Source organism: Haemaphysalis longicornis, unplaced genomic scaffold (assembly GCF_048455015.1).
Source record: "Haemaphysalis longicornis isolate Haplotype H1 unplaced genomic scaffold, Haemaphysalis longicornis Haplotype H1 scaffold_8, whole genome shotgun sequence".
Classification (NCBI taxonomy): domain Eukaryota; kingdom Metazoa; phylum Arthropoda; class Arachnida; order Ixodida; family Ixodidae; genus Haemaphysalis; species Haemaphysalis longicornis.
Window position 1 is genome coordinate 7997058 of NW_027526445.1, and position 22678 is coordinate 8019735.

Sequence of the window (22678 nt, forward strand, 5' to 3'; positions counted from 1 at the left end):
CACGTAACCCTAACGAATCCACGGCGCAGAAAAGCCGCGGCCACGGCTGCTTTCGCTGTCAGATGAACGCGTGTACCAGTGCCTGCCTGGTTCACACACCACCACTTCGGACGGAAGACCTCCTTAGAGAGAATCTTTATACGAACGCCACCTCTATATCCTGTAGTCTGGAAAGTTTACCTGTAACTGAGTTTCCCTTTTTACCCTAAGGAGAGGTGCGGACATTTCCTGTGGCGTTCCGGCGTCGTTGGATCCAGGAAGATGATTGGTGCCGTTGTCTTGGCGATGCTGCTGAGCTGCGTAGTGGGTGGCATGACACAAGAGACGAAAAGTGAGTTTCTCATGTTCTAACGCCTTCTCACGGTCGCCCACATTCTGGAGAAGTGTGCTGCTGTTTCCCGTGTATTCTGTTGGTTCCTGCTCATAAGAGCGTTGTGAATGCAGCGATTACTCGCTCAGGAATAGCTGCTATGGCAGCGGCGACGAATGAAACTGGAGAGGGTAAAATGACATGGCAAATTTATCCGATAGCCTCGCAAGTGTATCAATCCACCGATGAATGTAACGGTTGTTCCACAATTATATGCACACAGTTGAAGCCATGTACGATTCTAAGCGACATAATATTCCCGGTAGCAGAAGTTACGAAATGCCATCAGTAGTTTCGTACGTGGCTTTCACAAGCGATTCGTTTGACGCACGCATAGCTTTGGATGTGTGACTTGGCCGACTAGTTTCGGAGTTTTTCAGGGGCGAAGCCCCTTATGGCCTGGGGCTGTTGGCGTCTCATGTCGTCGTCGTAATCGTCGTTTCATGTGGTCAGTCACGGTACTAAAACACCGCGAAACTCGATTACGCCTCATGCTAGAACGTAACGCGTACTAAAAAAATGCCGGCACACTTTTTACGCCTCGCACTAGAGAGCTTTGGGCTTCCAAGACAAGAGACTTTTACAGCAAAGCTGTATACCTCTACTCCCCCCCCCCCCCCCCCCAATGGTTTCATCTACGTTGGCAAAAACGCCAAGGTGCCAAGAATACACTTACGCACTGTATGCTTCGCCCGTCCGCGGTTTCACGTTAGTGGAGATGGCCCGGGATTCATTTCATGGACGCAGAGCCACCTAAACTGCATAACCTGTACGTCCCCAGTTGGGAGATGTCGCGTGTCTAAGTTTTTTCTCTCTCTAACACGTCTTTATCTCTGCGATATTGTAGCCTTAAGCCATACCGCCACAAGGGATGGGGGAGTCAGACGATATTGTGCGTCTCTGGGGGCCTGGCCCTCCAAGCCGCTGATCAATCTTGAATGCTCCAAGCAGGGAGAACGTGGAGGTGCCGACACAAGTCATGAGGATCACGGACGAGAAGCACCAGGTTATTACGATATGTCCCAGGGCGACCGCATGTTCCGGGTCCGGGGCGGGGTCCATTCGGAAATGAAGGGTCATTGCAGCTGCATGATAACGGTGCCTAAATCAAGCATCTTAGAACAAAGCGAGCTTCAGTAGTCGCGAGACCGACCGGACGGAACCGCAGAATCCAACGAGGCGTATTAACTTTCTTTTGCAAGTTTGTTCACACTAAGCGCAGCGAAGCGTACATCCGTTCTCTTCATCCGTTCTCGTGCTTTTACTTTTTTATATGTTTTTCTTTTCTCCGGTGTTGACAAAACAAAACCGCGAACTAGATAGACAACCCCCTTTGCAAGAACAAATTGAATTCATTTTTAACTCTCACGGGTATCGGTATGCGTAGACGCTAAAATTGGCGTAAACGTAAACTCCTAATGGTGAGCCACAAACTCAAATGCACCCGCACTAAACCGCCGTTTTAATGAAATCGCTTCACTCGAAATCTCGCTTTACCTGCCGTGGGGGTTCAGTGGTTAACGCGTTGTGCTGCTGAGCCCAAGGACGCGGATTTATTTCCCTGCCGTTGTGGCCTTTTCAGATGGAGGCGAAGCGAACAAACGACCATGCGTCGACATTTCGGCGCACATTAACGATTCGCATGTGATACTACGGCCCGCCTCATATCCCAGCTATAGCTTCGGCGCGTTAAACATATACAACGAAACATGTGGAGAACCAAGGGTCTCTTGAATTAGCGTAATATAAAGCAGTGTCGCAACTACTTTTACCTTGTATCAAAATTTCTTGCTTTTCTGCGATTTAGTGCTCCTCTGTTGCTGGGACACGACGTTTTCGCCCCACTGTGATTTCATCTACAGGTACTGTTATTACGTGGTGGCTGTATTGAGACGTATTTGTAACATGCTATAAGTAGCATCTTGCTCATGCGCTGTTTGTACTCACTCCTCGTGTATTACCTTACCTGCAAGGGCCATCATCTTGGCCTGCAGTATAAATAATTGAAATGAAAAAATGGCCGACGATTGCTGCACTCCCTAACGCGAAATGTGTGCGCAGCGCGAACTGCAGTCTTCTCGGTCACGGCGCACAGCTGCTGCGTCTGAGGACGTGATTGCGTGATCAGCGCATGCGCGGCGGCGCGCGCTACTCTGCCGTTATCTTGCAGCGCGTCACCCGCCGCGGTGGCTCAGTGGCTAAGGCGTTGCGCTGCTGAGCACGAGGTCGCGGGTTCGATTCCCGGCCGCGGCGGCCGCTTTTCTGATGGAGGCGAAAAGCAGAAACGCCCGTGTGTACGAGATTTCGGCGCACGATAAAAATCCCCAGGCGGTCAAAATAATCCGGAGCCCTCCACTACGGCGCGCCTCATCGCCTGCGTTGCGTCGGCGCGTTAAACTCTACAATTAATCAATCTTGCAGCGCGTCGCCGCGAATGTCGTCGTAAATCGTGTTTGAACCTCCCGCGCAAATGTCAGCGATGGTAAGCCTGCGATGGTAACTGCGCCTCAGGAAGTCACGGCAATCTGCGTCTCGGGAAGGGACCGCGAACTTCGTATCAGGAAGTGAACGCGTCATCGTCGAGCGCACGACGGCACGCGCTGCTATGACGTCATCTCGCACAGCGTCGCCACCGCCCACCGTGTCTCACTGCCTCCCCTTCACGCTTTCTCCATGCGTCGCCGCCGAGGAGCGTCTCGCGCCGCTTTGGCATACCGCCCTCCTCCTAACATTTTCGCCACACTTTCCTCCTGTGTTTTCTTTGTCTTCGGTTCTCCCTTCGTTCACTCGGTTCGTTCTCCAACGCCGACGTTAAACACAGTAGTGGGAGCTTGAGTCTGGCGTACTAGAATGAAACGGAATGAAATGAAATTAAGCGAGACAGCGGCGTTCACCAAGTCTGCCCTATCAAGCAGCACACCCACCCGGGACTGGCCATCGTGCTTGCTAGTGCTAAACGTGTTGAATGGCCCCGCGGAGCCGCGCCTGCGCACTGCACCGGCAGCGCAGAAAACTGTTTCGCGCCGACGCCGTGAAACGCACGGGAATAGAATCTGATTTTTGCTTTCGATTTGAGGCCCCGGCTAAACGGCCAGGGCCATGCGAAAATTGGCCGTTAAAGCTCATTCAACAGCCCCTCCCCACGGTGATCTTTAGTAAAAGGCGAAAGATCAGCAAAGGAATTTTAAATGCAGAGCATTTCTTAGCCTCGCCTATTCCTGCGTCGGACGGTGTCAACAGTTCCGCGTCTGCAGCAGGTGCGCCTCTCCTTCCCTCCTCTCTCTCAACAGCAGCTGGCGCGCGCATGCGTCGTAGTCAGCCCGTTCGCTCCGTCGCGGTCTCGGCGTAACAGGTGCGTGATAGCAGCGCGGTGGGGCGTGGAAGGGCGCGCGCTGCTTGCGCATGCGCGCTCTCCCCCCCCCCCCCCCCCCCCCCCGTACTGCTCTCCCTCTACTGCGCGCGCTGCAAATATAGCGGCTAGCGGTCGCTCGTGTTTCAGTCACTGCGTTGCTCCTTCCTTCCTTGGTTGACGCTCGTGCCCACGTTTACTCGTGTCTGCTACTCCAGCATCACGGAAGAAGCGATGGAAGCAACACTGCCTTCAATCAGTACTGAGGCCCCAATGCTCTGCATTTACTCGTGTTCCCCTCGCGGGAAGGCGCGGGAATTTTTTTTATTTTTCTCTTGTAACAAAAGCAAGTACAAAACACTCGTGGTTACGCTTTTCCACGTTCACATACTCGGTCCGTCCGTTACATTGCAGGACGACATCTCGATCCTTGCTATTAACAAAGCAGATACGAAATGAGTTAAAAAACTAACACGGCATGAACACGAATGCAAATGACGTACACTTCTTGGTACATAAATTGTGCACTGAGAGGGCAGCCTGTGTCCTGGGAGGAGGGGACTACTCCCCCACCCCAAGCACAAGCTCCGTTTACACAAGACGTTTCATTTACTCGGGTCTTCCTTGCTACATACGCAACTACAAAACATTCAAATGCAAAAACAAATACAAAACAAACCGACCATTGGTTTGTTGACTGTACCGCATACACTTATTTGGCCCAGCTTCCCATTTGTGGCCACAAAACTTATTGAATACTCAGAACATGGCCTCTGTTTACAGAATGCAATTGGAACTACCTTTGGCAGTAGCAACACAATCACGCGGTTTACATCCGCACCACATGGCTTACACCTGTAAAAGCGCAAGTACGCGGCTTACATTTGCGAGCCCGCTCACTTTGTAGTAGAGTGAGGCGCCAAGTGCACAGGTGCGGGAGGAGAGTCCGAGGCGCTTGCGCCTTTTAAAAGCCTCCCCTTCTGTTCCCGTAAACTTGACCCGTCCGTTATTGGAGTGCAACTCAAGTGCACTCACTTTTATGAGCCTCCCGTTATATTCCCATGAAATGTAGCCCTTGTATTGGAGTGCGGCTCAGGCGCACCCGCTTTTATAAGCCTCCTTTTCTGTTCCCGTGAAGCGTAATCCGTGTATTGGAGTGCGGCTCAAGTTCACTCGCCCGTTTTGAACCTCAATGAAAGGACAAGACCATTTTCTCAAGAATTCTTCCCCTAAGAAGAAGAGCTCTGCTTCCAGGTTTCCGGTTAGTTTTGTGTGCATGTGGATCAGTAAATTCCACTGGTTACGTCGGGGGCGCGATTGCTTGCGCATTGCCTTGAGGGGAGGCTTGAGCGTATGATTAAAGGCACGTTTCGTCGACGGGGCCCATCGCGAAAAACCGACAACATTCAATCGCCGCTGGCCAAATGTATTTGTAACAAATTTAACAACTATTGGCTGAGGCAGTCACACTTATGTCTTTTTTTTTTGTCGTCTCCCAGGTCAAGAAGCACGTCATTGCTATATGAATAATTTCGCTTTCGACTTGGTAAGTCATTTAATAGATATTGTTACGGTGACGTGAAGGAAGACGTGAAGCCAAGCGGTACAAGAGGCATCCACACCCCACGCAGTGTATTTACAATCCTGAGAGCACCGCGCAGGCAAGGCGAAAGATCCTCTTCTACTTCGCCCCCTAGCTTGCTCCCCGAGTCCGAACGCGCTACCGTCACATTCTTTTGGCTAGTACCTCGCACTTGTCCCCATGTGATACATACATAGGCTATGCACAAACTCTTTCTCTGCGTAGCATAGTTTGAAAAACTGGCTTTTCATTGATGTCAGAGTTCAGAGAGAGAGAGAGAGAGAGAGAGAGAGAGAGAGAAATAACTTTTATTTTCATAGTGGATTAGGGCGCAGTGGGCGCAACCCTGAGGGCCGCGACGACTTCAGCCGCTCGAGTCACGAGCTCCTTCGGGAGCTGGGGGTCCGAGCATGCTTGCCTCACAAGTTGGGCTCTCTTGCCCACGGAACATGTACTGCGGGAGTCCATGATGGCACGGGTCGCAATGACTATGGCAGCTGGCACTAGAACTTGAAAAAGTGCATGGACTCTCGGAGACAGCTTGTGCCCAACTCGCTAAGAAATATATCATCGTCATTATCGTCGTCATCGTCATCATCACGCAGTTCTTGGCCGAGGAGTTGCGCGAGTGACGTCCCGAGCACCTGGCTGGTGACCGGGTTACAAAACAAAATTACGCCCATCTTCCCGCGAGGGAACCCTGGTGTGATGCGACGCATCGGGGAGTTCAATTTATTCACAGCGCCTGAAGGAGAGGAGACAGCGGAGGAGAGTCGCGCATGCGCGCACTTGCGCGACGGGAGCGGAGCGAAGCGAGCGAAGCGCGCGCACGCAGATGTTGTTTATGATATTGAGACGGAGTGAGAGTGTTGCGCACAGCTGTCGGAGAGAAGAGCGGAGGAGAGTCGCGCATGCGCTGGTGGCGTGCGGACGCCGCCGACGCCGACGCAGGAGGGACATGCCTCAGAGCAAGAGATGCGTCGCATCTAAAAGAAGATACCGGGCTATCTCCACCAGCGTGAAACCTGGGGAGGGGCGAATATAAGTGTATTCTTGGGGCCTTCGCGTCACCATATTCACTGAGACGCTAATCAATTTTGGTTGAAATTTCTATTCTCCCGCCAAATCGTGTGTTTTCGGGACGTCAAAAATAAAGTCATGAGTGTGCGTATTCAAACGAACTTCGACTGCGTCATTCAGCTGTGCAGCCTTGCTTGCCGTCAGTCCACCCAGATGGCGCTACCGCACTCATCCACGGACCATTGTCCGCCATTGCTTTGTTTTTGACCGTATTTGCACCTGGCTTGTTTTTGCTATTGTAGAAAGTAATCGTTTCGTGAAACATGGGGTATCCTCGACAAACAGGGTCACGTAAGACAACGTCGCTCACGCCACTCGGCCAGTGTCTTGTAAGACAACTCCAAAGAGGCGGACTGCTGTAGAGCTAAAACGAGTATAATGCGCCCAGTTCCAGCAACAGTCCGCATCGGTACGTGTATTTTCCTAACTTTTATTGTTTACCGCACCATTTTTACTGCTGTAAAATGAATATGCATTACATTAAGGCGCAAATAGCTCGTTGGGCAAGTTTAAGCCATGCCTAATTTTCTAACCTCAGTGAATCGCACAGCTGGGCACACATGACATTATAGTTCCTGGTGCGGGAAATGAGCTAGTGGGTCGCATGGCCATTTCCTTTTTTTCCTAATTATATAGCTTATTTGAACGAAGTGTTCGTTAAAAGCGGTGTCAGTATGATTCTAACGAGGCAATCTTTCGAATGAACCAAACTTGTGTGTTGTCTGCATGGCCTTTTTAAAAGCAACTCTTTATTAGGACCAAGCCCCTTAGGGGCTCGGGCTGTCGGCGTCTCCCGTCGTCACCATCTCATATAGTCACTGTACTAGTAAAACACTGGGACACCCGTTTTCCAACGCCTCGCGCTACAACGTCACGCGTACTAAGAAAAGTGTATAGACCCTTTGCAAAATGGCCAAATCGTTGGCGGATAAGCAGCAAGCTACTCTGGCAACACTGTGCACCCGCTGTGCCGCCATTAGAAAGGAAGCGAAAAGGCTGCGAGCACAGGGTTTCTATAGGGTAGCTACCGTCCACGTAATTGCATACGCGTCGTGGGGCAACAGACTCGTGAAGCCGTGGGCGAAAACGTGCAACCGCAACGGCGTTGCTACGACCTGCTTCCTTTCTAATGGCGTCGTCGCGTTCACCACCAGTGTTACCACCACTGAATTCTCAGTGTTGTCCGCCTTTTAGGGGCGAAGCTCCTTAGGGCGTGGGTCTGTCCATCCTCGACGTATGTATGTAGCCACCTCTAGTTTAGTTCTTGGATTGTTTACTAGATGGCGTGGCTACCTCTAGTTTAGTTCTTGGATTGTTTACTAGATGGCGGCACTTGTATATGATGAAAAGATGCGCTTGGATTGTTTACTAGATGGCGTGGCTACCTCTAGTTTAGTTCTTGGATTGTTTACTAGATGGCGGGGAGCGTTGTAATAAAATCCGTTCGCTGTTGGCGCGCGCTCGGGGTCGCCCGATGGATAAGGCTGCAGATGTGCGAGCCCGCGAGGCAGAAGCGCTCTTTGAAGCTGCGCGACGCCGCCGCCAAGATCCTGCCGTACGAGAGCGGGAGGCCGAAGCGTGTCGTCTGGCTGCGCGACGACGCCGCCAAGATCCCAGCGTTCGAGATCGAGAGGCCCAAGCGTCACGGCAACGGCGCGAGGACCCTGCCGTACGCGAAGCGACACGGCTGCGGCGCGAAGAGGATCTCCAAAACGTCAGAGAACGGGAAGCGGCGAGAAAGCGCGCGTATCGGCAGGCAGACTCCGATGCAGTGAGAGCTCGTGAGGCGTCTGCAAAACGCATCAGGTGAGCTCAGCCCCAAGGTGCCGACGCGCGGTTTAAGCGAGACTTTCTAGACGTTACGTTCGGACACAGATGTAGTGGGCGTACTTTCACTGAAGAGTCACGGTTTTACCGATGATTTCCCCTCAGGAGCTTCGCCCACTCATCATCATTCACCCCGTGGATATGCTGTGAATTTTTTGCAAGGGGTCTATAATGGAGAAAACCTGTTTAAAATAAACTAACATGATTGAAAGATTTCTAGAACGCTTTCTGTCCGCTTCACAATCGCCCAGCACAAGCAGAAGCAGTTATAATTGTGTTACACTCAAGTACGCACTAGCTCACGGCGCTAGGCCTGATCAGGTCGGGTGGTCGGTCGAAGCAAGACAAGGCATTCTTCCCTGGTGCCGGGCCTCATTGATCACGATTTTGTTTGCTCTGCAGCGCATTGCGTATATCCTGTGCCCTGTCGACCCATGTAGCGGGCCAAGCTGTAGCAAGATTTAAATGTCATGACGAGCCCCCAGGGCGAGGCGCAGGCATTGCACTGCGCTCACGTTGAACCCTCCCACTACCCCAAACTGGAGCAGATGGGGGATTCAAATTGCTGAAATTGGCCCTAGATAGGCTTCTGAAGGTCGCCATTTAAAACGCACGATCGCTGGAGTACCCCTTCACGACAAGGTATACCAACTATTACACATCTGCGTAAAGCACAGGCCTCATAAACACGCAACAAAGGTCATTTCTTCCTTTCCTGGCTCACCTGCCGCTTCCTCGCCGCCACACCTCTGCGCTCTGACGTGCGGCAGATTGCTTGTGACGCAGCCTCTGTGACGCACAAAGCACCGAATAGTACGGCGTCGCTAATGGTGGGCCCATTAGCGACGCCAATCATGTTGTAGCCAATCACCGTTCCGGCTCGGCTCTGGTTGAAAGGCGGGTGCGCGCGGCGCTCTTGCGCCGGCGGCACGGCGTATTTCAGTAGGGGCGAGTGTCGATCGTCGCCGTCGTCGCCATCCGTCACTCGAGCTTAGCTGAGTTTGTAGATAGCGCGTCGTTTACAAGGTATGAATAACGCTGAAAAATACGGAGCGCAGCGTCTCTGCAGACAAAAACGCCCGCTACACGCGCGACCGCGGCAAGCATCTACCTGCACGGTCGGCAAGGAGCCCACTGTGCGGTGTATGCACGATACGGTATACAGGGTGTAGAAAAGAAGGACGAAGCGGGCGTGAGCACGCGCCACGATCGTCATCGGTAGTGGTTCGAAGACAGCGAATAAAGAAACACGTATCGCTCCGTCTAGGGCTCTGGGCCGTGACTCGCGGTAGCTTCCGCGACATCTTTGGTGCCGATCAACCCGGGAAATCGCCCTTCGGAGCATCACCCGCATGGCTTCGTCCATCGACCGCCTTCGGAAGGCTCGTGGCGTCGTCAGGAGCGGCGTCACGCGAGCTCTCAACCAGCTGAATAACCTGCTGCAGCAGCCCTCTCCCGACGCGGCGACCCTTAGCTCCCACGTCGACTACATCGTGCAGCAAGACGCTGAGCTCACCGCCCTCAACGAGAAAATCGCCGATGCCACGGATGACGACGGGCTGGAGCAGGAGCTCGAAGGAGCGGCAGAGTATACCCGCAAGATATCTTACGCCGTCTCTCAAGCACGCTTCCTCCTACGAAACGCCCAGCAAGTGCCCAGCGCGACCGATTCCAGCGCCAGCGGAGGGACAGCCGCTCCAGTTACTGCTCCCACGGGTGCGTCAGGCGGGCACACGCATGCTTCACGTCATCGGACGGTTATGCTTCCCAAGCTCCAGATCCCAGCGTTTTCGGGAAATCTGCACGACTGGCAAGCGTTTTGGGATCATTTTAATGTGACGATCCACGAAAATGTCGAGCTGCCGAAGATTGAGAAGTTCAAGTACTTATTGACATACTTGATCGGCGACGCCAAACGAGCCATTGAGGGAATCCGGCTTGCTGACGCGAACTACGACCTCGCGGTGAAGACCTTAGTTCAGCGGTTCGGCCGACGAGACTTGCTCATCAACGAGCACATTGATCAACTCATGGCAACGAAGCCGATCAGAAGCTCAATGGACATCGAGAGGCTCCGCGAAATGTACGACAAGGTGCAATTCCGTGTCAGCGCCCTCGAAGCCTTGGAAGTTCCGCGAGAGCAGTACGCCGTAATCCTGAACCGTGTGCTCCTCCGATGCCTGCCGGATGACCTGACTCTAATGTACCGGCAGAGGGTTAAGGAGACGGACAAGGGGCTAACGGACGAATCCGCGACGCGGCAACAAGGAGCTGGCCAGGTGAAAGAGCTAATGGAATTCCTAAGAATTCAAATCGAAATTCGCGAGGAAGGAAGACAAGGACAGCCTCCCTCCAACACAGGTCGTCGGTCCGTCCAAAACGCCGACTTGATCTCTGCAGCGCAACCGGAGGCACCCGTCCCCTCAGCGTCAGCCTTGGCCGCGAAGTCTGAGTCCGTAATAATACCAGCGTGTCCCTTGTGTGACAGCCATGGTCACAAGGTGGCGGACTGCCTAGCTGACATGTCGGCGAACGAGAAGAGGACGCGATTGCGCAACGCTCACTGCTGTTTTCGGTGCGGCCAACGCAACCACGTGGCGCGTCAGTGCAGAGCTTCCCGCAACCTGACCTGCAGCAGTTGCAATCGGCGCCACCTAACCGTCCTGTGTGACTTGTTCAATCCGACTGGCAGCAGCACGCCCAGATCAACACACCAGGTACAAGCTAGAGAAAGCGCACCTGCCGCCATGACGGCTTCGAGCGGACACTCCGGGGCAACGTCCGTGTTGCTCCAGACGGCGCGAGCCTTGGCAGAAGTCACCCAAGGTTCTACGGTGCCGGCGAGTACAGGTGACGCTACGCGCACAAGCTCGTGGAAGGCCGGTCGTGTTGGAAGCTTTAGAGGTTCCGAAGATCTGCTCCCTTACGAGCCCGGAACTCGACACCGCGACCGTAAAAACCCTTATAGAAAAGCGGTACGACATAGCCGACGCCTTCCATCCGAGCAAATGGAAGGCAAATGAAATCAGCGTACTGGTTGGTTCCGACGCCTACTGGAAGGTGGCCACAGGCAGGGTGGACAGAATCAACGGAGACCTCACAGCGGTAGAAACAGTTCTAGGCTGGACCGTTCAAGGAAGGCTCGCTTCTACCGCATGCCCTTTTACCAGTGCCATGTTCCTGTCGTGCACCTCACCCGGACATTTGGACTTTGACGCGTCTGCCATGTGGCGGCTGGATGCCATTGGCATTGATGACCCGAGTCACGAAACGTCGCTGCAGGATAGCCCGATGGAAACGTTCGAGCGAAAAATCACCCGTATCGAAGGCCGGTACCAAGTACCCCTCATGATCCAGGCTCCTGGTTTACCTCCTGGCAGCGACAATCGTCAGCTCGCGGAGCACCGTCTGCGAACGCAACTGAACCGATTCCGGGAACAACCTGAGTTGCTCGAGCAGTATGACAGGGCAATTCGAGCATATTTTGACGAAAACCACGCGGAACGAGTTGCGGAACAGCAGCGTCCAGGCGATAACTTGTATTACATGCCCCACCATGCCGTCATCCGAAAGGACGCAGTGACAACAAAACTCCGAGTAGTGTTCGACGCTTCTTCGCATACATCCGGCCAGCCATGCCTAAACGACGTCCTTTGCAAGGGCATGAAGCTTGGGGTCGAAGTCGTTCAGCTGCTCATGACTTTTCCTTGTCACCCTGTTGTCATCGTCGCAGACATAAAAAAGGCGTACCTGCAGTTGCTGATTCGACCAGAAGATCGCCTACGCGAGATAATCCGGCGTCCCCCATTGTCACCTGGAGGATGACCCGTGTACCGTTTGGCGCGTCATCCAGCCCATTCCTTCTGGCTGCCACGATTCGCCACCATCTCCAGGCCTGTCGGGAGCAGTACCCGGAAACAGTAGCGCTGCTGGAAAGGGCATTCTACGTGGATGACCTCATAATTGGTGTACCTAGCGTCGAAAAGGCAATTCAAGTGTACGAGGAAGCTCGCAAAATATTCTCCGAGGCCGGAATGGAGATACGAAAATGGGCATCAAACTCAGAGGAGCTCGGACATCAGTTAGTGCGGGACAACGTCGCAATCGAAAATGAAGCGGGAGACGCAATCAGGATGAAGGTGCTGGGAGTCCCATGGGAGCGTGCTGGAGACTGCATTTACCTGTCGACGAAAGACGCATCAGAATTTGCGGCAGCCAATCCGTCAACCAAGCGCACCGTGCTGCAGACGTTTGCGAGGATGTATGATCCCTTGGGATACTTTGCACCATTCACCGTAACGGCCAAGCTTGTGTTCCAGGACCTCTGGAAAAAGAGCCGCTCATGGGATGAACGCCTTCCAGATGACGAACAAGCGCGATGGAACAGCTGGTGCGCCCAATTAACAGAGTTGAATGAGGTCCAGGTTTCACGGTTCATGTTCTCGCACTCGTTCGATGTGGAGGGTTCAATCGAGATCCACGCTTTTTGCGATGCAAGCCCGCGAGCTTACGGCGTTTCTCTATACGTCCGAAAGCTGGGTGACAATGGCCTATATGACACCAGATTGTTAATTAGCAAGAGCCGAGTCGCCCCTATCAAGCCCATCTCCCTGCCTCGGCTAGAGCTTCTTGCCTGCGTTATTGGAGCACGACTCGTACGTTATGCCAAAACAACTGCAATTCTGGAAGACTCCCCCGTCAGTTTGTGGACGGACTCTCTTGTCGCGCTGCACTGGATTACTAGCGCCGCCACAAGGCGTGACCAGTTCGTAGAACACCGCGTGGCCGAAATACGACGACTAACTGCTCCTACAGACTGGAACCATTGCAGCGGGAAAGACAACCCGGCAGATTTAGTCACACGAGGTATATCGGCGGCGGCTCTTCTGCACTCAACCCAATGGTGGCACGGACCTCCGTGGCTCCTAGGTCCAAAACAGGAGTTCCCTGAAACGCAGATTGATCACGTTGACCCGAAGGAGCTCGCAGTGTCACAGGAAACTTTGGTTTGCCCTTGCGATGTCACAAAGCACGAACAGCTACTGACCGTAGAGAATTACAGCACCCTCAGGCGCCTTTTGCGGGTCACGGCCTGGATTCTACGTTTTCTGCAAAATGCCCAGCGGCGAGGGCCATCAGTAAGCGGTCCCCTCACAGCAACTGAGATAATGAAGGCCGAACGCTACTGGATGCGGCACGTACAGCTGGAGTTATTCAGCACTGAAGTACGCGCACTGTCAGTCGGTCAGACCGTTCCTTCTACATCAGCGGTGCTTCGACTTTCACCCTTCATGGATGACGAAGGTCTGCTCCGCGTAGGAGGCCGATTACACCAATTGAATTGCAGCATCGACGTCAAGCACCCGATTCTGCTACCTGCGCGGCACAAGTTTACGTACCTCGTTGTTTTGGCGGCCCATCACCACACTCTTCACGGTGGAGTCGAAGCCACGCTCACGGAGACACGAGAACGTTTCTGGATTATGAAGGGACGCCAAACCGTCAAAAGGGTGCTGGCCCAATGTCTGACGTGCAGACGCCGGAGGCTGACTGCCCAAGCTGCACCGTTTGCTCCATTGCCAAGCGACAGAATCACGGCAGCACACCCGTTCTCTGTGGTAGGCCTGGATTTCTGTGGACCACTCTACGTGCGTGGAAAAGCTCCTCCGGCAAAGGCCTACATTTTATGATTTTCATGTGCTGTCACTCGTGCCATACATTTGGAGCTGACGTCGGATATGACAGCGGCTACCACGCTACTGGCCTTCCGTCGGTTCGTGTCAAGACGCGGCATACCGAACTCTGTTTACTCTGACAACGCTCAGTCGTTTCATAGTTGCGCTCGAGCATTTAAGGCCGCTGCGTCAGCCCTTCAAGAATATGCGACTGGGCTCAACGTGCACTGGAAATTCATCGTTGAGCGATCCCCTTGGTGGGGTGGTTGGTGGGAGCGTCTCATTCGCTCCACCAAGGACGCTCTCAAGCGTTACCTTGGGCGCAGTAGCCTTACTGCCGAAGCTCTGTCCACCACCCTTTGCGAAGTGGAAGCTGTTATTAATAGCCGACCTCTAACCTACTTCGAAGACCACCCCGATGAAGGAGCGCCACTTACGCCTTCCCACTTCCTGACAGGCAGGCGTGCGCTCTGCATGCCCCAAGAGTTAGCGGTGACCGAGACGTCGTCAACCCCAGCTGACCTGCAGCGACGAGCACGCTACCATCAAAGGCTGACGGCTGAGTTATGGCGCAGATGGGGGAACGCATACTTGCTGTTACTGCGTTCGGCTCCCAGCTGTCCCCAGACAATTTCACCGCAGCTGAAGGTGGGCGACGTCGTAATAGTGCATGACGACAACGCTCCGCCAATGCAGTGGAAGCTGGGACGAGTGACAATGCTGCACCAGGGCGTCGACGGCGTCGCTAGAGCGTGCTCGGTGCGGACAGCAACGGGTCACGTGATAAACCGTCCAGTGCAAAAACTTTATCTGTTAGAATCAGCCGCCTAATCATCTTGGGCCCGCGGGAGGATGTAGAAAAGAAGGACGAAGCGGGCGTGAGCACGCGCCACGATCGTCATCGGTAGTGGTTCGAAGACAGCGAATAAAGAAACACGTATCGCTCCGTCTAGGGCTCTGGGCCGTGACTCGCGGTAGCTTCCGCGACACAGGGTGTTGCGGCAATAATTGGAACACTTCAAAAATTTTTCCTGACCGAACTGCCTCTCAGTTCGCGCTCAAACTTGCCACGAAGGTCGCAATTTGTGGTCTATTTTGTTTGATACCGGGAGCAACGATGGTACTTACGTGTGTATTCTGAAAATAAATAAAAACGATTTTCGCCTATGGGAAAATGGCGGCTGATTTGGACGCGCGAGCCAGCGCAAGTTGATGTTGGAATGACAGAAGTACCTGCAGAGTGAAACGCATGTTTGGGATTCACGTACGGAGCCAAATGGTGCAGCAGACGATCAGAAAATGCACCTAGAAATAAGCTAACAGACGATCAGAAAATCCGGTTTTCGGGCTCGCACGTCCAAATCGCCGCCATTTTCCCATAGGCGAAAATCGTTTTTATTTATTTTCGGGATAAACAGGGAAGTACCGTCGTTGTTCCCGGCGTAAAACAAAACAGACCACAAAATGCGCCCTTCATGTGAAGTTTGAGCGCGAACAGAGCGGCGGTTCGCTCAGGAAAAGTTTTTAAAGTGTTCCAATTACCGTCGCAACACACTGCAGCTAAAACTTGTCACTGCCCGCCAGAGTTGGACTATTGCTGAAAATTAGTTTATAAATGCGTGAAAGGGGTTGACAGTGCAGTGAAAGATTGCGCTGGGGATCGTCGTCGGCGCGCCTCGCAAAGCGGTGTCCGAATAACTGCGGCGATGCTAAGCCTTTTCTCCGACCTCGGTGAACCAGCCGCCGCGACAGCGCCGCATGCAGAAACGCTAGCGGGCCGCTAGTCGTCGGTGGCAATCTTCAATTATTGTCGAGAGCGAGCACGTTGCGTTTGGAGCCCCCATATCTGGCCCTCAAGCGCTTGTTTCCGCTATTATAAAACCGATGTGCCGACGCAGGCGCACGAGCAACAGTTGCAGTTCAATACGGGCCGTGCGGGTCGACCACCGACCACCGGCCCCGCTGAGCGGTAGCGGCTGTAGTAGGTAGAACTTGGCCGTCGTCTGCTAAAAAAAAAAATTGGGCCCATCTCCCCGCGAGGGGGACTCGAGTAAATGCGTCGCATAGGGGATGGGTGTAGTGCGTTAACGTTTAGTGTTTGGGGAGTTGGTGGTAGTGAATGCGTTGTATCAGCAGCTTCTTGACGTAGTTTGAATGAGTCAAGGATATAAGGCGCGTTCGTAGCCCCCCATTCTGTGTCGGCTTTGTGGCGCAGTGGGTAGAGTACCATGTACATTGCGTTCCGCCCGCAGGGTCGAGGGATCGAAAACCAGCCGCCGGCTAGTATTTTTTTATATATAGTGTAGGGGGACGGGTGCGGACAACGACGGTGCGGACTACGACGGACGTCAACGCGGGTGACATCGTGAGTTACTGAAATGCTCTGCATTTAAAAAAAAAATGCGGGACGTACCGCCCAGCGGAGCCAATCGCTGCGCGCATCTCGAACCAGCCCTGTTTCTCTAGGTGGTCTTGCGCCTAGCCGGTGACGCCCCAGCTTCCACAATGCTTTGTAGGCGCGGTACAAGCATGGTAAACGGGCGAATGTGCCAGGCCTCCTTATTGCGGGCCGTTTTTAATGAACGATAACTCGGCTAATACTGAACGCCTTTAAACCATTTTTTGCGCAGGACATTCTTTGAGTAGTACTCCAACGATTGCGCACGTAAAATCGCAACCTTTGGAACCCTGTCTAGGGCCCATTAAAATTCGGTTCAACGCTTGAGACGGCGCCACCGCCTCAGCAAGCGCGCGATTGCTCCTCCCACCGGCGCTTCTCTGGCACCCAATCAGCGTGCGCCGTGTGGCAAGAGAGAGGCTTGCAATCTTTGAACACAGGTATACACTGCATGCTTCTCTCCTCCCCAGGTTCCACGGTAGTGGAGATGGCCCAGGATTTTTTTGGCGTCTTATACGCCGAACTACACAGGCCGAACAGTGGCACCCGAACGAGTTCAAAAATTTAGAACAAACGCTCGTCCCGCTGCGCCCTCCGCAACTCTCGGAGCTTCACTGGAAAGATGGCGGGCACGCGTACATTGTACAAACTTTCATGACCGAATGTTCATTGCTCTTTAGGGGGAGGGGGTGGACTAACGACGACACCTCGCCGAAGACTTGGCGAAGTCTCCAAGCATAACCGCGCGTAAACTTAGCCGAATCAAGAATAAGCTAGGCGGGACCGCCAGCTTCGCTGTTTGGCCATTCTTCACGCCATTAGTGGGAAGCTGCCCCAATTTCCTTATTTCCTGAGAAAAAAAAAAAGACATGATGATTACTTTACTCCCTAAAGCGAAATTTGTGCGCAGCGCGAACTGCAGTCTTCTCAGTCACGGCGCATATCTGCTGCGTCTCAGGGAGTGATCAGTGAACGAACGGCGGCGCGCGCAACTCTGCCGTTATCTCGCGGTGCTTCGCTGCACACCCAGCGTGTTGTTGCAAATCGTGTATGAACTTCCCGCACAAACGTCACGTGCTTTAGATGAGCCACAAACGGAGGAGGAGACTGGCGGGGGGGGAGGGGGGGCAGTGATCGAGATACTGAGCCGTGGCGCCACGCTGGGAGGTGACGCCGTCCCACCGAGTGCTGTCCTCCTCCTCTATTTCGCCAGACGCTGCTCATTCGTTTTCTTTCTGCTGGGGTGTCTGGTTCACTCGCTCGGTTACGCAAACACCGCCGCCATCGCCGGCGCCAAACCCCTGTACCGGGCGCCAAACTGCTGCGTGCGCACAAAAAAATAATTCATGAAGGGTTAGATTTCTTTTTGTAAGTAGGACCAAGTGACCTATTTCGCGGTGCCTCACACCTGCCTGGAGTTAGGCGTTCGTAAAAAAGGGCAGATTTGCAGCCAGCGATTTAAGTGTTCTCTTTACTAGCGGCGCTGTTCAAGCCCTGTGTTTCAACCGTGCCTGGCTTCGCTCGCAATCGGCGCAGCCAAGTGGAGAGCAGAAAAACGCTAGGCGCTAGGCCAAGACGTGCGAGGGGAAGTGGCGAGGAGGCACAGAGCCGACGAGCAGGTGTGAGGAGCGCGCGTCGCGGCGCAGGTGTTCGGGTGTGGAGGCGCGCGTCGGGGATTGGCTGCGCCTAGTGATGACGTGAGTTCTGACGTGCAGGCGTTCTCCTATATGTGAACGGTAAAAAGCGCAAAAGCTCATGGGTACATTGTTTTCTCCAGCGGAGTGCCGCCACTTCCGGTTCGGGAGCTCTCCTGGCCTTCATACGCCCCCGGCTTTCACGCGAGTGTGTGCTTGTTGTTTACCAGTTTTAACCGGGGAAAAAAACGCCCATGCATCTGGAATTCCGTAAGTAACCACGATTGACCCGACTAGGGATTTATCTGACAGGTAAGCGCCCCGTGACAAATAAACAACAAACACGCGCGCGCGCCTGAAAGCCGCCGGCGTACGGGAGGACAGGAGAAATCTCTAACCGGAAGTTGCGGGAGCAGACGACGTACCCGTGAGCCTTTGCGCGCTCGGCGGCATCAGTGTCCCATCTACCGATAAGATGGGCACACCTAAAATAAGCCAAGTTAGAAGTGAGGACCACCAATTCTGCTGCTTCCTCAGTCTCCGCGTCACATGATTGCGATGGCGGCCGTATTTTTAAATAACTAAAGAGGTCTATTAATTTGTCAAGGCAACAGACACTTAGTTTTTTACGTCTGCACCATTTCTATTTTTTATCTTTTCAGCCACCACTTGCCCGACACCCGAGACAAGCTGCGAGTGCGAGTTGACGAATGACGAGAACGGCTGTCCAGCCTGCCTGTGCCTCGAAGAGGTTCCACCCGTAGCCTGCCCCAAGGTAATATACGCACAGTCAACTGCATTTCCTCGTTCAAGAATATATTTCATGCGAATCCAACAGTTCTTGTTAGTCTATTCGATTCATATGAAATTTTAAAACTACGTATCAATGCAAAGCCGTACGAGTCTAATCCCCCCATTTCTCGCGCCCATATATAGTACTCGGGGTATGGAAAAATTCGTAAATAAAAAAGGTTTTAGGGGTCCCATGTTTTGACATAAGACAGCCTATATTGCGTGTGAAACAGTATCTTTCCACCAATGTCTTAGTGTTTAGACGTGAAGCCGAGTTTAAAGGGGGCCGAAGTAGGCTTCCGGAGGTCGCGATTTCAAGGGCGCAATGGTTAGATTACGTATTCACGACAACGTATATACCCATAATACACCTCCTCCACCAAGTGCATGGGCAGTATACAAACAAGCAAGAAAAGACAGTCATTTCTTTCGTTCTTAACATGTGAATCATATCGCATTCAAGAGCGCAGTGGCGTAGCTTTACGAGGATGGCATGGCGTAGCCTCTATGACGCAGGAGCATGCTGCAGCCAACCAGCGTTCGCGGCTGTGGGGGAAGCCGCCGGTGCACGTTTCGGCGGTGAATTCAAGCAGCGGATGCGGGCGACACTCTATCGAGTCCGGCCGTGGCCGATCGTCGCCATCCGTCACACGAGCTTAGCTTGAGCCTTCAGGTGTAAAGCGTCGATTACGCGATATGACTGTGCAGGCGGAAACACCGCTACACGCGCCACCGCGGCAAGCAACTGCGTACACAGCTGGACAAGGACAGGTCCACTGTGCACAGGCATATCTTGTGCGCAGGTCCTAATTTATCCCCGCCCGCCAGAGCAGGTCAATTCCTGAAAACTAGTTCACAGATGCCTGGTGATACGGCGGGAAAAAAAAGTGACTGAATATAACTGCGGCGATGCTAAGCTTTCCTGCACCTTGCCGCGCTGCATGCAAGTAGCGCTAGCGGGACTTGGTGAAAATTTTCAATTGATGTCGTGAGCGAGCATGTTCGGGACGCTATAGTCGTTGGCGAAAATTTTCAGTTGATGTTGTGAGCGAGCATGTTCAGTTTGGGCCCCCGCTATCTTGTTTTCAAACGCTAATTTGTAAAACTGACTTGCCGACGCAAGCGCGGCAGAGGCGAGAAGCCCGGCCGCCCCGCTCGGCACAGCCAGTACACCCTGAAAACAGTTCACATTGTAGACAGGACGGCGAAGTCGACCAGGCCGTTACTCCAGCGTTCGCGCACGTAAAATCGCAACCTTTGGAACCCTGCCTTTGCAAGCTGGCTTTCCCACATTGTGTGTTGCACAGTGAAGCACGGCTGTCTTCGGTGAGAGTATGTTTACAGTCCCCCTCAGCATAGGCGTGCGCAGAGTTCTCGATTAGGGGGGGCAAAATCTTAGCACTGCGCCCCCCCCCCCCCCTTACATCAACTCCCGACTTCTTCCCACTGAAGGACTAGCGGTCCGAACGCAGTGCAAAGAGGGATGTTCGTAAAATTTTTATTTCAATGCGATGGTATTGCAACACACAAAATATTTCTGAGCAGAAATTTTTACTTTGATTTGTTACATCGGCAAGGTATGGTGCAAATTTGGCGCCCCCCTTCAGATGATTAGGGGGGGCGGCCGCCCCCCCTGCCTTCCCTTGCGCACGCCTATGCCCCTCAGGACACGGCTTCCCGGCCGCGGCGGCCGCTCTTCTGATGGAGGCGAAAAGCAAGAAGGCCCGTGAGTGCGATATTTCGTCGCACGTTAAAGATCCCCTGGTGGTCAAAATTAATCCGGAGCCCTCCCCTACGGCGCACCTCATCACCTGCGTGGTGTCGGCGCGTTAAACCTACACTTTATGCTCCTCTCCACAGCCTCCCCCCCATTCCGATTCGGAGTCGTGTATACTGCTCGCCACACGCAGCGTCTATCTCCTCCTTGCCCATGTGGATATGGGGTGGGGGGCGTGCCCGTGCAGGCAGGCACGACGCGCCACCACTGCTATGCCTGTTCTGCTGTGGGGAGGGGGAGAGATCTCAATGTGGACATCTCATGGCCCATTGCGACCCGACTGTTGCCCTCTGGGGTCAAGCGGCTTGGTTGGTGTGCTGGACAGCAAGATGCCCACTTCCGTGGGAGGGAAACGGACAGTCCCACGTTTGTCCCTTTTAATTAAACTCAAACTTTTCCAACTTTCACTGAGCTAATTAGGAAGTATGCTCGATTGGGAATTACAAACAAACGCGTTTGTTTTGTGCACTCTCTGGACTGCACCCAGCTTCGCTCGTCATTATCTCCACAAAGTAGAGGCAAAGTGATTCTTTTTTAAATATCTTCAAATAGTGTAGCTTGGCTGAACATTGTGCCATACTACAAACATGAGAACTTGAATTGGTTGCAGAAAAAGCAGTACTAGACGTGAAACATATATCTGTGTTTGCGTGCACGAAACCCTTCAAACAGCTGTGCATCATGTAAAACATTAGTATCATGTTGGTGTAAAAGTGATGTGCATAAATAACTTTGCTTCAGTCCTACCTTCATGTTTAAGCTGCAGTTGTTGGTGACGCTTCTAGTGGACACATTAGCTGCCCTTATAAAAAAATAAGGAAATGATGACAGTCTTGTTGTGGCGCTTTACAATGCATTCAATAAATTCTTTCTAAGAAGCAGTGCAAGACACATAGCAGTTCACAATCACGATTAAAAAGCCATGAAGCATATATCCAATGCCTTCATTAGTAGATTGTATATTGTGAATCCAAATACATCATTCGAAGCAGCAACACAAACTCATTAATGCAAAGAATGCCTAAAATACTAAAACAGGTACCGATAGCCTCGTACACTTTCTCACACTGCACTGCATTCTGAATCTTCAATGGTGAAGTGCAGAATTGGTGGAGCTTGGCTCAGCCTTTAATTGAATAAATGCTGAGGTGGCAGGGACACGTAAACATAAAATAAATCTAGTGGCAACTTTTGTGGCTGATGCACTTTTGCAAGGACATTGAACCTCAGCTAGGAAACATAAAATTGTATGCCTCAGCACCTCACTCAGGGGGAGGCTCGTCTCAATTTCCAGTTCACTGAAAAGTGAGAAATGGCAGCACTAATAATTTTTTTCTCAACAAACGACATAATGTTGATCGTCAAATATAAGCAGGGAGAGCTGCTTAGAACATCATCTTTCAAGAATACAGTTATTCGGCATTAATGCCAGTTTATTAGAAACTTTGACAACGGTGACTGATCTTACTGCAGTGGCTCGTTTATAATGCCGAACAGCTTTAGATCCACTGCGGTTGTGCACTTCATCTGTGAAAGGTACAGAGCTTGCATCAGTGTGTGTGACCCTTGATCAAGGATCCATCACTGCTTATCGCCAAAGGTGCTCATCAATCTCCCATATCTTCCAGGTCAGGTGCAAAGTCGGCCCGGACGACGAGTGCTGGGTGGAAGTAGAGAACGGGTGCAAGATATGCAAGTGCACCTAACATACCACCGCAGATCCCGGGCTCTTAAGCACGTCATTTAAGCATGCTACACGAACACCCATTTCAACGTGAATACCAAAGAATCAACTATATGAGCAAAGAACTGAGAACACACAGGCTTTCAAAGAAAAATGCGGGGTCCCTTCGCAACTTGTGTAACATGCCAAGGAAACTGGTCGCTCCCGCCACCTAGGACCACCAAGTAGTCATTTTGCCAGCTGGCACACGAGCAATAAAGAGCGATCCATGTGAACTGAGGTGTAGTGTTTTCTTTTCTTTTCTTTTTTTCAGTGTGTGTTTCATGGAACCCAATGTGAGTTGACTTTGTGGCTATCATGGAGGAAACTGTGAATTGCATGGTGCAGAAACATACAAATTTGCATCTGGTCCGTTACATTTATTACAAAAATGGTAAAGACTTCCAAAGTTCTTTATTTTGAAACCCTTGTATTCCGTGTTGAATCAAACAGTACCTCACACTTAGCCAC

General features: G+C 52.5%; 1 long non-coding RNA gene and 1 other non-coding gene across 2 annotated transcripts; one reads left to right on the forward strand and one right to left on the reverse strand.

The window, feature by feature from the left end:
- Positions 1-86: 86 nt before the first annotated feature.
- Positions 87-22454, forward strand: LOC144149090 (uncharacterized). The gene is made up of 3 exons (XR_013318180.1): positions 87-331; positions 18578-18690; positions 22113-22454. It is a non-coding gene; the product is annotated as an uncharacterized LOC144149090 (long non-coding RNA).
- Positions 3445-3569, reverse strand: LOC144150355 (U5 spliceosomal RNA). Its single transcript, XR_013318509.1, has one exon. It is a non-coding gene; the product is annotated as a U5 spliceosomal RNA (small nuclear RNA).
- Positions 22455-22678: the final 224 nt, after the last annotated feature.